Source organism: Electrophorus electricus, chromosome 1 (genome assembly GCF_041902795.1).
Source record: "Electrophorus electricus isolate QZ-2024a chromosome 1, ASM4190279v1, whole genome shotgun sequence".
Lineage (NCBI taxonomy): Eukaryota > Metazoa > Chordata > Actinopteri > Gymnotiformes > Gymnotidae > Electrophorus > Electrophorus electricus.
In genome coordinates, this window is record NC_137497.1 from 8,791,986 (window position 1) to 8,806,618 (window position 14,633).

The 14,633-nt window shown below is 41.6% G+C and overlaps 2 long non-coding RNA genes across 2 annotated transcripts; one reads left to right on the plus strand and one right to left on the minus strand.

The window, feature by feature from the left end:
• Positions 1-2,471: 2,471 nt before the first annotated feature.
• LOC145657013 (uncharacterized) lies at positions 2,472-7,529 on the minus strand. Its single transcript, XR_014122782.1, has 4 exons — positions 7,429-7,529; positions 6,264-6,366; positions 3,443-3,545; positions 2,472-3,250 (listed from the first exon to the last, which is right to left on the minus strand). It is a non-coding gene; the product is annotated as an uncharacterized LOC145657013 (long non-coding RNA).
• On the plus strand, positions 7,273-14,036 carry LOC145657009 (uncharacterized). The gene is made up of 3 exons (XR_014122772.1): positions 7,273-7,543; positions 11,482-11,595; positions 13,249-14,036. It is a non-coding gene; the product is annotated as an uncharacterized LOC145657009 (long non-coding RNA).
• The last annotated feature ends 597 nt before the right edge of the window (positions 14,037-14,633 follow it).

The window sequence follows — 14,633 nt, forward strand, 5'->3', positions numbered from 1 at the left end:
GTGTGTTTATACCATATCACCTTCCGTGTGTGTGTGTTTATACCATATCTCCCTGTGTGTGTTTATACTAAAGCTCCCTCTGTGTCTGTGTTTATACCATATCTTCCTCTGTGTGTGTGTGTTTTTACCATATCTCCCTGTGAGTGTTTGTTTATACAACATCTCCACAGGAACAGACATGGTGGGAACAGGAGATTCAGCAACAAACATGGAAGCAGATCCAGAAAACAAGAGAAACAACCATAAGCACAAGACAGACACAAATACAAATATGTAAACACCATGAATACTTTAAGAGGTGTATTAACACTGCGGGTGTTAACATCACTGTACAAGTGTTTAGATAACATTGGATGGGTAATGTTAGCACTTCGGGTCACTACACTAACAGTGTAGGTGTTCATTCAGCAGTTCAGGTCACTACACCAACAAAGTAGGGCATATTTCTGTTTAGGTTCTCAGACACAACCACTTGTCATCACCAGAAACCAGTTTAGCTGCTTGAAAAGAATGAAACATTTCATATCAACATGTGTTGTGTGAGACAGAGAGAGATCCACCATGTTGTAGTGCTGCTGTCACATATCCGTGTGAGAGAGAGAGATGGAGAGAGAGATAGCAGGGGTACAGATAGAGAGATGGAGAGAGAGACATTAGAGGGGTACAGAGAGAGAGATGGAAACAGAGAGCAAGAGGGACAGAGAGTGAGAGAGACACAGAGAGAGATAAATTGAAGGGGTACAAATAATGAGCACTCAGATGATTTGGCTTCAGTTCAAGTTCTGAATAACAGTTTGGAATTTGCGCACAGCAGTTTTCATTACCAGAAACCAGTTCAGCAGGTCTGGTTGTTATCTTTTGACTCTGAGCCATGGGCTGAACACCTCAGGGGAGCTGTTAGCATTTTAGCTCTGGGGCCAGAGTGAAGTGAAACCTTTCACCCTGTGATGGAGCTACCCTCCACCACAGTGTGTTCTTATGGACTCTGTATTAGAGATGCACATATGCTGTGCATGTATATATTTATATATGTGTGCATGTAAATTAACACACACAGGAATTGTTTGGTCAGACTTTATTGATGTGATTTATTGAGTGATGTGATTAACATGCAAAGACTAAAGTGTTATTTAGTGTAAATACTTGTAAATACTAAATTTTCCTTTTTGAATATTTTTGTTTGATTTTTTTTTTTTTTTTGCACTAGGAGCCAATAAACACATTTTCTTTTGTATCCACTTGGAATGTAACCATGGTTCTTTTCCACCAGACCATTACAAGTGGTGTCAGAAGTGTTACTGTTACTCACAAAGTGTTGCCATAAATATTTTTGGGCAAATCACAAAGAGTAGCTGTAATTATTTGGTGCGATACTGGCATTTGAAAAGGTGGGATATGATACTGAGAAGCAAGGGGATGGCAGACAGCTCAGGACAAGAACAGTGATGGAGGAACCTTCAGCAGCAGGTCTGACAGCTGCAGCAGCAGGAGGACCAGCAAGGACAGAGTGAGGATGATGCTGAAGAAGGAGTCGGTGTTCAGATAGGAGGTGATGAAGGGCAGAGAGTAGCACTGGGCTTCAGAGCCCAGACTGCATCCCTTAACTCCAGATGATGACAGTGAGCACTTCTTGGCAACTTTCAGGCATATTGCTAAAGTGCTAAAGTAATTTATTGATTGAAACACAGGGAATTCAAACTCGTCCAATTCAAAAGCGTGCTGTGGTATTAGGTAGCTGAGATGATAAAATATGCATAGATGTCATTGGGTTTCTATGGGAGTACCAGATGAATTTAAGTCTAGAAATCAGACTGAAGCAGGCTTTGAGTCTTCCTTGTTTTGGTGGGTTAATAAGAATGTTGACTAGATTAACTATATTTATTACAATCAACAATGATTTAATAAGTACACCTATGATGATTTGTCAGCTAAGGCTGAACAATTACAAGCCTCCTCAATATTGACTTCGAAAAATGATGTGGTTTTGGATATGCTGTTGGCTGAACGAGGGGTGTTTGTGTTATGTTTGTTGAGTTATGTTGTACATTTATTCCAAACAATACTGCTCCTGATGGTTCTATTACAAGAGTATTGTCCAAGTTAGTCATTACACAATTAATTAACCGAGAACACTGGTGTTGATAACAGTATTATTGGTTGTGAGTGATGAGTGAGTGACGATGGTCAGTTGAGGAAGGCATGTGACCGAGGACGGGTAGGATCCCGGGTGTGCACTGGGACGACCTAACGCAGACACTGTGGCAGTACTGGCTTGAGCTCCTTGTGGCAGCCAAGTCCACGTATCCCTTAATGTATGGCCAGAACAAATGATTCGTTTGAGGGTTCGTCCTTTGTGCCTCAGTTTTGGAGGTGTGGCCTATGTGTTCAGCAGTCTTAAGAATGCAGTGGATGGGTTTTAATAAAGAGGAGCAGGGGAAATCAGGGAGGAGCTTTATCAAGTGTTTATTTTGTTTAATTTGTTCGTTTATGAGTAGTTTTTTTATTTATTTTGGAACACTTTTGTTTATTTACATTTATGGCATTTAGCAGGCACTCTTAGAAACGTGCTTTGTCGTTTACTCATAGAATATATCCTACTACAGTACAGTAGGTTAGCATCAAACATACCAGTGAACTAGAATACAGGGATGAATGCTGATACCTAGAAGTACAAAATACATAAGGTCTATCTTAAACAATGATAAGTGCTATAAACAATAAGTGCTAGAGTTTGTTAAAAAGCATAAATAATGCCCTACAATAAGTACTAAATTAGTCAGTCCATATGGGAGCAGTGTCACTTATCCTTTAAATATTCTACATATAGATGGGTCTTCAGTCTGCGTTTGAAGACTGCAAGGGGCTCTGATGCCCAGACAGCAAGTGGGAGTTCATTCCACCATCTTGGAGCCAGGACAGAAAATAGTCTCGATGCTTATCGTCCACAAGACCTGAAGCAAGGTATTTCAAACCAAGCCGTACTTGAGGTTCGAAGTACTCAAGGTATGGATCAGGCTTTGACCATTGACCTCATGTATGAAGGGGCTGGACCATTTTTGGCTTTGTAGGCAAGCATCACGGTTTTAAATCTGATGTGCGCAGCTACAGGGAGCCAATGAAGGGAGCACAGCAGTGGAGTAACATGTGTGAACTTCGGAACTTCGGCTCTTAGAGGAAGACCAGCAAGTAGTGAGTTGCAATAGTCTAACTTTGAGATCACAAGAGACTGCACAAGCCCCTGGGTAACTTCCTGTGAGAGAAAGGGTCAAATCCTTCGTATGTTACAAAGGAGGAATCTGCAAAACTGGGTTAGATTAGAAACATGTGTTGAGAACGACAAGTGGTTGTCCAAAGTTACGCCAAAGCTACGGGCAGCTTTGGATGGTGATACCAGGGAGTTCTCAAAAGAAAACAGTGAGGTTATGCTAAGGGGTGGGAGTACCTGGGATGAACACAAGCTCGGTTTTACTAGGGTTGAGCTTCAAGTGGTGGGCTGTCATCCATGACGCGATGTCAGTCAAGCATGCTGAGATACGTCTGGAGACCTGTGTGTCAGAGGGTGGAAAAGAAAGAAATAATTGAGTATCATTGGCATAGCAGTGGTAGGAGAAACCATGAGAAGATATTACATCACCAAGAGAATGAGTATACAAAGATTAGAGAAGGGGGCCCAATACTGAGCCTCGTGGAACACCAGGGGAGAGTCTACACGGATACTCTCCATGTCACCTGATAGGACCGTCCATGCAGATGGTTTCAGTCCTATCTCCAAGCAGAGCCAGTCAAATCAAGCCTGGAGAGAACAGAGAGAAGAACGTTGTTGTTCACTGTGTCAAAGGCTGCTGAAAGGTCTAGAAGACTCAAAACAGATGACAGTTTGGCAGCTTTAGCAAAATGAAGTTTCTCAGTCACTGCTATGAGGGCCGTTTCTGTAGAATCTGCCAGTTTGTAGCCAGACTGATTGGGATCATGCAGCTGGTTCTGGTTGAGAAAAAGAGACAATTGATTATAAATTGCTTGTTCAGGGCTTTTGAGAGGAAAGAGAGAAGTGATACTGGTCTGTAGTTGGTAACACTGGAGCCGTCAAGTGTGGCCTTCCTGAGGATTGGTACCACCCTGGCGGTTTTGAATGCAGTAGGCACGTATCCAGAAGATAAAGGAGTTGTTGATGATGACATGAAAGGAAGCAGATCTCTTGCAATTGTCTGGAACAGAGCAGAAGGAATTGGATCCAGTGGACATGTAGTCAAATTGCTGGAAGTCAGGAGTGGAAGAATTTCATCTGAGGAGAGAGGAGAAAAAGAAGTCAGAGAGTTGGTTGTTGGGGAATGCACATTAGTTGGAGGAGTGGGAACAGGGGAAAAGGACTGGCGGTTTGCTGCAACCTTCTCCTCAAAGAAGGTGATAAAATCCTCTGGAGTAAGAGAGGAGGAAGGAGGGGGAGGATTAAGGAGAGAAGAAAAAACAGATGATGATTCGAATTTCTCTCTGTAGTAGGATGACATTGCAGATGTTACTTCCAGTGAGAACTTGGAACGGAGAGACTTGTATGAGCTAAGATCTGAATCTACGTGAGATTGCCACCACCACATTTCTGTAGTCCTTAGTTCTCTCCTGTGGCAGTGAAGTGTTTCTGTTAGCCAGGGGGCAAGTGGGGAGGACTTAGTAGGTCTAGAGGAGAGAGGGCACAGAAGATTCACTGATGAAGAGAGTGTAGAAATGAGTCAGGGTGAGGAAGGATGGACAAAATAGTAGAAGTAAGGGAAGAGGGAGTTATGGAGTGCAGATTGCAATGGAGGGAGGAAGAACATATTGGAGAGGACTGGATGGAAAGAGAAGGAAGGGACAGAGAGAAGGATAGAAAGTGATGGTCTGAGAGGTGGAGGGGGGTGACTGCGATGTCCAATGTTGTGGTGGTACGGGTGAAGATCAGGTCCAGAACATTGCCCGCTTTGAGTCAGAGGAGAGTGGTTGAGGGTGAGGTCAAATGCTGTCAACAGTGGAAGGATGCAGGAGGAATGCAGCTTGTCTGATGGAAGGTTGAAGTCACCAAGGAAAATGAGTGGATTTCCTTCAATGGGGAATTGACTCAGAAGGATGTCGAGCTCATCAATGAAGTGATCTAGGGAACCTGGAGGGTGGTAGATGACAATAAGATGTTTGGTGGGGAAAGACACCGTAATGGCATGAAATTCAAAAGAGGAGATGGAAAGAGTAGAGAAGGAAAGTGGAGTGCAACACCACTCTCAAGACATTAGTAAACCTGTGCCACCTTGGAGAATTAATGGTGAATTAATGGGTGAATGAAAAGGCAGAGGACAGGGCAGCAGGAGTCGCTGAGTTCTCAGGGGTGATCCATGTTTCTTTTAGAGCCAGGAAATGTAGGAAGTGGAGGGATGCTAATGCCGAGATGAAGTCAGCCTTCTGGACAGCAGATTGGCAGTTCCAGAGTTCTCCTACCACCACGATACATGATGGTACTGAGCATTGAGAGTCAGTGAGGTTGCTGAGATTGCGACGTCTATGATAGTGTCGAGGAGATCTGTGGGATATGTGGACAGGAATTGTGAAACACATTTCAGATCCTTGATTTGTGGATGTATGAGAAAGATTGAGATAATATGAGAAGATACTTAGCTGAGCTTGTGAAGTCCTGTAGGTGAGATGTAGATTAACTGATTGAGAGCACCACCAAACCTTCTCAAAATGTTGATTACCATCCTAATTTAACTTAGTTCAATAAGTGCTGAGCTCACCCCTCAATTCACACCTAAGGCCATGGCAAAACTACACCTGTAGTGAGTAATTACAGCTAACAACCTACTAACAACTAGGTTTAGACAACAAGCCTTGAATTTCACAGAATCTAAGACAAAAGTAAATGAACTCAGAGTCTTCCTTAACCAACCAGATGATAATCCAATGAGACAAACCAAAGCGCATACTCCAAGACCAATAGTACTGCTGTTTGGCATCCCTCTTGAGTTTGTTGCGATAACCCCTTCCCTTTTCATTCAGTTTTAACCAGAACAAAAGTCTGAAGTGAGCAGTTGCTATAACAACACTACTAACCCGCACCTCTGATAGCTAGCTAGCCATCAAGTTTGACACAAATGTGTATTTATTCCTGCCTGATAAACTTGCTTTCAGTCTAGCGATAGAAACAACTCATTACTGGTCAACTACAGCTGCCTTTGTGTGAGCTTTGTTTTGCTAGTTGTTTCTGGTTAGTGTTTTACCAGTTTCATGGATTTGGCCCTTACCTCTTTAATTTTGATTGAATTACACCAGGTCCTGGATTGTCAAGTGCTGTCATTCTGTGTCCATCTATGAAGCAAAATGAAGTTTCTCCTCTCCATCTTCCAGCTGTAGGAAATGTTGCTAGTTAGCTAACCAGTTAGCCAATTGCCCATTTAAAGTACAATGTCCAAAGTACCTAACCATGGTCACAACTAGTGAATCTACTAAACTTCTAGCTAGCTAGTTAGCTAATAAGTGCATGAATTAATAAATTATTGAGTGAATTAACACATATGTGAATCCCAAAAATAAACAAACTTGAGCACTGGTTAATCAGCTGTTTTAGAACACTTAAAGCAGTGGTTTTTACGGCGTTTTAAACTGACATACAGTGTTATTTTTCTCTCTTGTAAAATATGCTGCAAAAACCATAAAAATAGAGAAAAAATAATGCCGTACTTTGTACGACATAAAACGTCCAAAATGATGATTTTTTCGCCGTTTTACAAACAAAACGTGTTTCGATTTAGGTGAATCTTGACCACTTTGGCTTTCCATATTCGTAACGTACTCGTAGATAACTCACTTAATATTTTAATCCATCTTTCATATGATGAGGAACCTGTGTTTGGTTCCTTCTTCTAATGGATTTAATATAAAATGTAAATTATCAACTGTCATGTAACCTGCAATGCTAATACACATTTACTGCTATTCTTGTACTGTTAGGCTGTGTTCTGTACATCATGTAGTTTTCTGATACAGGTTTACCAAATACAGGTAAACAAATTAATTATTTTACACACACACGTGTCCAGCATTCAGACATTAAGAAGATTATTTATTTGTCATACGCACAACATGCTTATTGTGAGGCTGATTATCTAAATTACGATCATCTTTAAGTTAGATCTACAAACAAAGTGGTTTGTTAAGTTCCGAAGTGTTTCAGCGTGAAGACATAGTGGCGATTTACTCTCAGCGCAGCTGCAAAACAAGTCCATGTAGGAGGGACAGTGAAGCCATTGGCTGTGTAGACTAGTATATGATTGGCTGCAGCAAAATGATCGACAGCTAACTTTGCCTGCTGATTGGCTTAATAAAATATAAGCCAATTTCTTATAAGAAATCGGTTGTGTAATTGTCTTCAGTCGAAAATGTTTGACATGTGCTCCGCCATGCACTTACCCACAGGTGTTCCTGTACTCTCACCTTTCTCAAGAAAACGAAAGTATTTTCTGAATAGTCGCCGTTGTTGAAGGTTGAGCGGGTTGAAGATACGACCGTTTAAAAATATTACACGGCAAGTTAATTCTATTTTAAAAAATGCGATGTCGGTGCAGTTTAAACAACGTGTTTTGTAAGTACATAGTTCTGTGTTTAGCTTAATTCGTAGGTCAACCCAAAGGTGGATTAAATGTAAAGATTAAAGTCCTGGTGAAGTTACGCAACTAAAATGGCTAACGCCCAGTACGATAGCATAGCTATATTAAAAATAATTTAAAGGGGCCAGATATATATTGTTAGTTATTGTAAAACTCGATTTCAAGTCTTAGTTAGTCAGTGATATTTCCAAATGGTCCCAGTTGAAACTCCTCTGGCTTAAACTCAAAGTTGCTGCTGTAATGTCTGTTTTTTATAGTTAATTTTCTGTTCAGTTTCAGCCGTTTTTTAGTGTTGTCCAAATCCTCAGTGGACAGTTCAGGTTCCCTGTATAGTTAATTATCTGTATTATTAACTATAGTTTGGGATCGGACGGTCAATACTGACGTTTCTACGCTTGTTTCAAGTTTCTGAAGCGCAGCGTTTTGAAACACTGATCTGAAGTGTGGCTCAAAACGGCCATGTCACGTGACCACGGCTAAACGAAGCTTGTGTTTCTAGAGGTGTCATACAGAGCCTGCAGCTCCTGTCTTTGACTGACAGTGTCTGAAACAAACCTGATCACACATCTGTCTCAGTCACAAACTCTATGAATGCTTATAAGTCAAGAAAACACACCCCAACTTTGAGAGTTTTGTGAGAATAGAGAATTTGAGAGACGGACAGATTCAGTGTTGTCTAGATAGAAGGTTATTGATAGGACATATTGACTGATAGGCTAGTGAGAGACATCCAGTGAGCAGTAGTTGGATAGATATAGTGACATTAATATATAGAAAGTGTATGTAGAGAAAGATCCTCTGGTTTACTGACAGGAGTGATGTGCTGTATAGCCACACGTTTATATAATGGTAAAAACACTTGTGCATGCCAGCAACATGTGTTCTATGTGAATGAATCTGAGGAGGTAATTTGGGAAGAGAAGAAGCCCCCCAAACAGCAGAACAACAAAAATGTTATAATATAAATATATCATTTTGAGATATTGTTCCTTTATTTTACTATGAAACCTGTTCCATGCAGACAATTCATTAAATCGGTCTGCACTTCATATACTACAGAGTTCATGTGAACCCACAGAACCCAACAAAGTTCATGCAAAGCCACAGAATTCTACAGAGTTCATGTAAACCCACAGAATCCATGTGGTTATTTATCCCAGTAAACATACTGGCATTTTGTTATTAGATTATCTTTCTAAATGTCATGTCTTACACATGAAACTGAAATGCCAAGAATTTGAAATGCCTCACAGAACACAACAGAAGCAGGTTGTTGTATGGTAGTTTCTTTTAAATATTTATTGATCATATGTATCAATAACCTGGTATAACCCATCAGAATAATATCTAAGCAAAGTAGTTTAGACATTGTTGTTTCACAGAATAGAATTATCAAGATGCAAAAGTGGTCACTGCAGAGATCATGTCAGAATGTTTCTATTCAAAAGGCCCATAAGTGTTGGAAGAATTGAGTGAATATTATTTGCTTTTGTTGTTCCTTATAATATACTTATCTAGTTAAACGTTATGTCATTGGTTAAAAATACTGGTTGATTATCCAGTTAAACTTTGTGTCATTGGCTGAAGATATTGTTCGATTATCCAGTTAAACTCTGCGTCATTGGCTAAAGATGCTGAGTGTTTCCCACACAGTAAAACTCTGTTTGTGTTAAACCCAGAGACTCTGTGTTACTGATAAAATGTAAGTCAGGCATCTTCTTTTTATATTGATATTCTGTGATGAAAAAACAATGTTAGTTGACAATTACTAACAAGCAGGCATGTTACTCCCTGTGCCTTTCTGTATAGGTTTAGTTTCACTTTCATGTTTTAGTGTATTTATCCTCTGGTAATACTGTGTTTCATATCAGCTGTACTTCCTTTGTCTATTAGTTCTTGAGTTTGGGAGGTTGAATCAGTGATTTCAATGTTAGTCATGGCCATTGCATTTCTTTATTGAGTCAGTTCCAGAGATTTGCCGCTAGATGGCTCCCAAGTATCAGTTATATTGATCGTAGTATAGCCATTTCAATCGACTGTAAAAGCCTTTTTTGTGTATTGTGCATATTGTCATTTACAAACAACACTGATATTTAAAGTAATATCTGTATTTGTGTCTTTGACCAAAGATTGATGACACATTTGATCTCACAACATATAATATTGGGTAACCTATTCTCTACTTCACAGTTCTGTAACATCAAAGTTCATGCCTGTTATTACACCTTTGATCTCAGTATGGCTTTAAGTGGTCTGGCCAACACACCAGGTTGAACACAGTATAAAGCCAACCTATGCCAGTCATCCCAGTTCCCTACAGTAGTCTACTACACTTTTGAAACCTTGAAACTATTTTCGACACAACTGCTTCGAACATCTCAATATTTCACAAAGCCTCACTTTCCCTCCACCACCTGTAGTGTACTGTAAATGTGTCATGATCAGTCCCTCCCAGCTTCCCTGTTCCGTGTTTTCCATCTTGTGTGTTTTAGTTCTATTCTGTAGTTTCGTTTTCTCGGCCCCTTGTTTGATTTTCCACACCTGTCCCTCGTTTAGTTCATACATTTAAACCCTCTCTTGTTGCCTTGGTCTTGGTTATATATTGTTTATTTTAATGGTTGTGTTTATTTGAATGCGTGTGTTAGGTTCATTGTGTTTGACTGGTTTAATGTCTGAATGTTTTTGAGAGCTCATCTCTGTATCCCCGTAAGTTTGTACTCCACGTGTCCTAGCCTTCGTGTTTCTTAGCCCTGAGTTTCCCCTGTTTGCTTTTGTGTGTTTTGATTGATCATGTTGGTAATATGACCCTGGACTACACTAACGACTATGATTTTGGATTTGCCCCTAATAAATCTTGCTCTTCTCCGCACATGCGTCCGCCTCCTTACAACTCAATGTTACAAAATGTAGTGAACAGCAGATGTCCACTGATTAAGGACAAAGATACCACACCTATAGTGTACTGTAAATGTAGTGAACTACTGATGTACACTGATTAAGGACAAAGATACCACCACCTATAGTGTACTGTAAATGTAGTGAACAGCTGATGTACACTGATTAAGGACAAAGATACCACCACCTATAGTGTACTGTAAATGTAGTGAACTACTGATGTACACTGATTAAGGACAAAGATACCACCACCTATAGTGTACTGTAAATGTAGTGAACTACTGATGTACACTGATTAAGGGCAAAGATACCACACCTATAGTGTACTGTAAATGTAGTGAACTACTGATGTACACTGATTAAGGACAAAGATACCACACCTATAGTGTACTGTAAATGTAGTGAACTACTGATGTACACTGATTAAGGACAAAGATACCACACCTATAGTGTACTGTAAATGTAGTGAACAACTGATGTACACTGATTAAGGGCATATAACAGACATGTTGACAGGACCTCTACCACTGTTTGCTCACTAAAGTGTCTTACTTCAATGTGTTGTGATTGCAGCACTTTATGTTCCAGATAGTTTCTGTGAGGTCACAGTTTTATATTTCCATCACAGACTAGTGTTGATAGATTCTGTCTGTTGTATTACTAACGTACCCTACGTAGTGTTCTATATAGACCTGTCTGTGTGGGGAAATGTGAGTGAGTGAGTGAGTGAGTGGACCATTACAGACACAACCTGGGTTTATATTTGACTCGTTGTCTGTGGTGTGAGAGTGTGTGTGTGTGTGTGTGTGTGTGTGTGTGTGTGTGTGTGGTATGTTTGTGTAGTTGCTGATGGACAGGTGATTCTAATCAAATGTCCAGTGAGTGCAGGGGTGCAGTGGGTGTAATTGGTTGTTTTCTAATGTGATTTATTTTATTTATTTTCACTATTCAATATCATCAGGAGGGGGAGTGAGAGAGCAGCAAATCCAGCACCCAGCTGTGTGTCTATGAAGAGTGATGCATCCATGGAGCCTCCTCTTGTATTCAGCAGTGGACCTGTGCCCTCAGTCCTACAGTGAGTGACACATTACACACTCAGATTCTTTCATAAGTGGGGTGGATGTGTTCCTCCCAGTGTGTGAGGGAGTGATGTTCCCCCCAATATTACAACACTAATACCCCAGTAAACAATATCACCATTCTACAGGTCAAACTAATAAGGGGGTTCACCACAGGTGTGTTTTAGTTTTAGGAGAAAAGGAGAAAGAGATTCAGCATCATCTACCCACACACACATTCTCCAACTCTCTCTTACTTGTAATTTGAGGCTCGCAATGCCAGCAAGCTGCCACCAGAGGGAGGCCATGAGCTGGGAGTTAATCAGTGCTCATTGGTCTGATCTCCCACAGGTGCCCCTATATAACTACTTCTAACTACTAACTACTATAACTACTTGTTTGTCTTTTGTTCTGAGTTCATTTCTTGCTGTGTTTGGGGAGAGAAACAGTGTCCTGAGTCTACCACACACACACGTAGTGGTTAGAGCTGCATCACCACACTAGTGCAGACGCTGGTTTGATCCTTGGACCAGACAAGTCACTTTGTTTTTTCATCATAAGTGGCTGAGGGTTTTCTCACCCTTAAACTCATCCCATCTGGGGGTTTTCTTCGCTACCCAGCCAGGAATACACACACACACACACACACACACACACACACACACACACACACTAATCCCTGTCAGTCATCCTCAGCCATTCCCCTGCTCTCCATCTCCCACTTATTAGTTAGAAGTTCTAGTTATTCTCCCCTTCATCTGTTGCCACTTCCTCTACATATTTAAACCAAGTTCTACTATCAGTGCTGTTCTAGTTTCTGTTTGTGTGTGTGTGTGTGTGTGTGTGTGTGTGGGTGGGTGGTTCGTTTGTCTTGCTGAAGGACAGGTGTGGTGTGTGTGTCTGTGTGTGTGTGGTATGTTTGTGTCCTTGCTGAAGGACAGGTGTGTGTGTGTGTGTGGTATGTTTGTGTAGTTGCTGAAGGACAGGTGTGGTATGTGGGTGTGGGTGTGTGTGTGTGTGCGCGTGGTATGTTTGTGTTGCTGAAGGACAGGTGTGTATGTAGTTGCTGAATGACAGGTGATTCTAATCAAGTGTACAGTGAGCGCAGGTACCAGGTGGAGCTATAAGGTGTGTGTGTGTGTGTGTGGTATGTTTTTGTAGTTGCTGAAGGACAGGTGTGGTGTGTGTGTGTGTGTGTGTGTGTGGTTCGTTTGTGTTGCTGAAGGATGTGTGTGTGTGTGTGTGTGGGTGGGTGGGTGGTCCGTTTGTCTTGCTGAAGGACAGGTGTTTGTGTGTTATTGAAGGACAGATGTAATGTTGCTGAAGGACAGGTGTGGTTTGTGTGTGGGTCTGTGTGGTTCGTTTGTCTTGCTGAAGGACAGGTGTGGTGTGTGTGTGTGTGTGTTATGTTTGTGTACTTGCTGAAGGACAGGTGTGTGTGTGTGTGGTATGTTTGTGTAGTTGCTGAAGGACAGGTGTGGTGTGTGGGTGTGTGCACGTGGTATGTTTGTGTTGCTGAAGGACAGGTGTGTGTGTAGTTGCTGAAGGACAGGTGATTCTAATCAAGTGTACAGTGAGTGCAGGTACCAGATGGAGTTGAAAGTAAGAATGTTGTGGGTGTAATTGGTTGTTCTCTAATGTGATTTATTTTCACTATTCAATATCATCAGGAGGGGGAGTGAGAGAGCAGCAAATCCAGCACCCAGCTGTGTGTCTATGAAGAGTGATGTGTCCATGGATGAGCCTCTTGTATTCAGCAGTGGACCTGTGACCTCAGTCCTACGGTGAGTGACACATTACACATTCAGATTCTTTCATAAGTGGGCTGGATGTGCTCCTCCCAGTGTGGGAGTGAAGTTCCCCCAATAACACAACAATATTACCCCAGTAAACAATATCACCATTCTGCAGGTCAAACTAATTAGGGGTTCACCGCAGGTGTGTTTTAGTTTTAGGAAAAAGAGATTCAGCATCATCTACCCACACACACATTCTCCCACTCTCTCTTACTTGTAATGTGAGGCTCGCAATGCCAGCAAGCTGCCACCAGAGGGAGGCCATGAGCTGGGAGTTAATCAGTGCTCATTAGTCTGATCTCCCACAGGTGCCCCACCCCTATATAACTACTTCACTAAGGACTCTATGAAGCCTTGGCATGTGGGATTTTATAATTGGTATTTTTTTAAGTGGAAATTTCCCAAGAAGTGTCTCTTGTCATCTTGCCTGTTCTGTGAGGGAGGGTCTTCCCTCATGTCTGTCATCTTGTTTCTTCTGGGGAGAGTCCCTCTCCATCAGTTGTTCATTAGGAGGAGAAATGTCCTGTAGCAGGAGGTGTCGCTGTGTGTTTGTTGTCTGTCTTACAGTTGTGTGTCTTTTGTTCTGTTTTCATTTCCCTTCACTCCTTCTTCCCAGTAGTGTAGGGGGTAGAACAGTGTGGTCTTGCTCACCCACTCCTTCAGTTCAAATCCTCTCAGTTGTGTAGTTTCCTGTTCAGTTGTCCCTGTTCCACCTCATATGTGTTTGGGTCCATCTAGGAGGTCCTGCTTACCTGAACAGGTGGGACAGTCCAGTTCTGTGATAGTGACACTATAATAAAACAATAATGGTGGTTCTGGTATCATTAGTAATGGTGTAACAGTCCAGTTCTGTGATAGTGATGCTATAATAAAGTAATAATGGTGGTTCTGGTGTTATTAGTTTTAGAAACTGTGTGACATGCAGGTGGATGAGACGTCAGTATACAATTGCTGAAGACATTTATTAGACCGACTGGGGTAATAAAGAACCACACAGGACACAGACAGACTGGGGTAATAAAGAGCTGCACAAGACGCAGACCGACCGGGGTAATAAAGAACCACACAGGACGCAGACCGACTGGGGCAATAAAGAACCACACAGGACACAGACCGACTGGGGCAATAAAGAACCACACGGGACACAGACCGACTGGGGCAATAAAGAACCACACGGGACACAGACCGACTGGGGCAATAAAGAACCACACGGGACACAGACCGACTGGGGCAATAAAGAACCACACGGGACACAGACC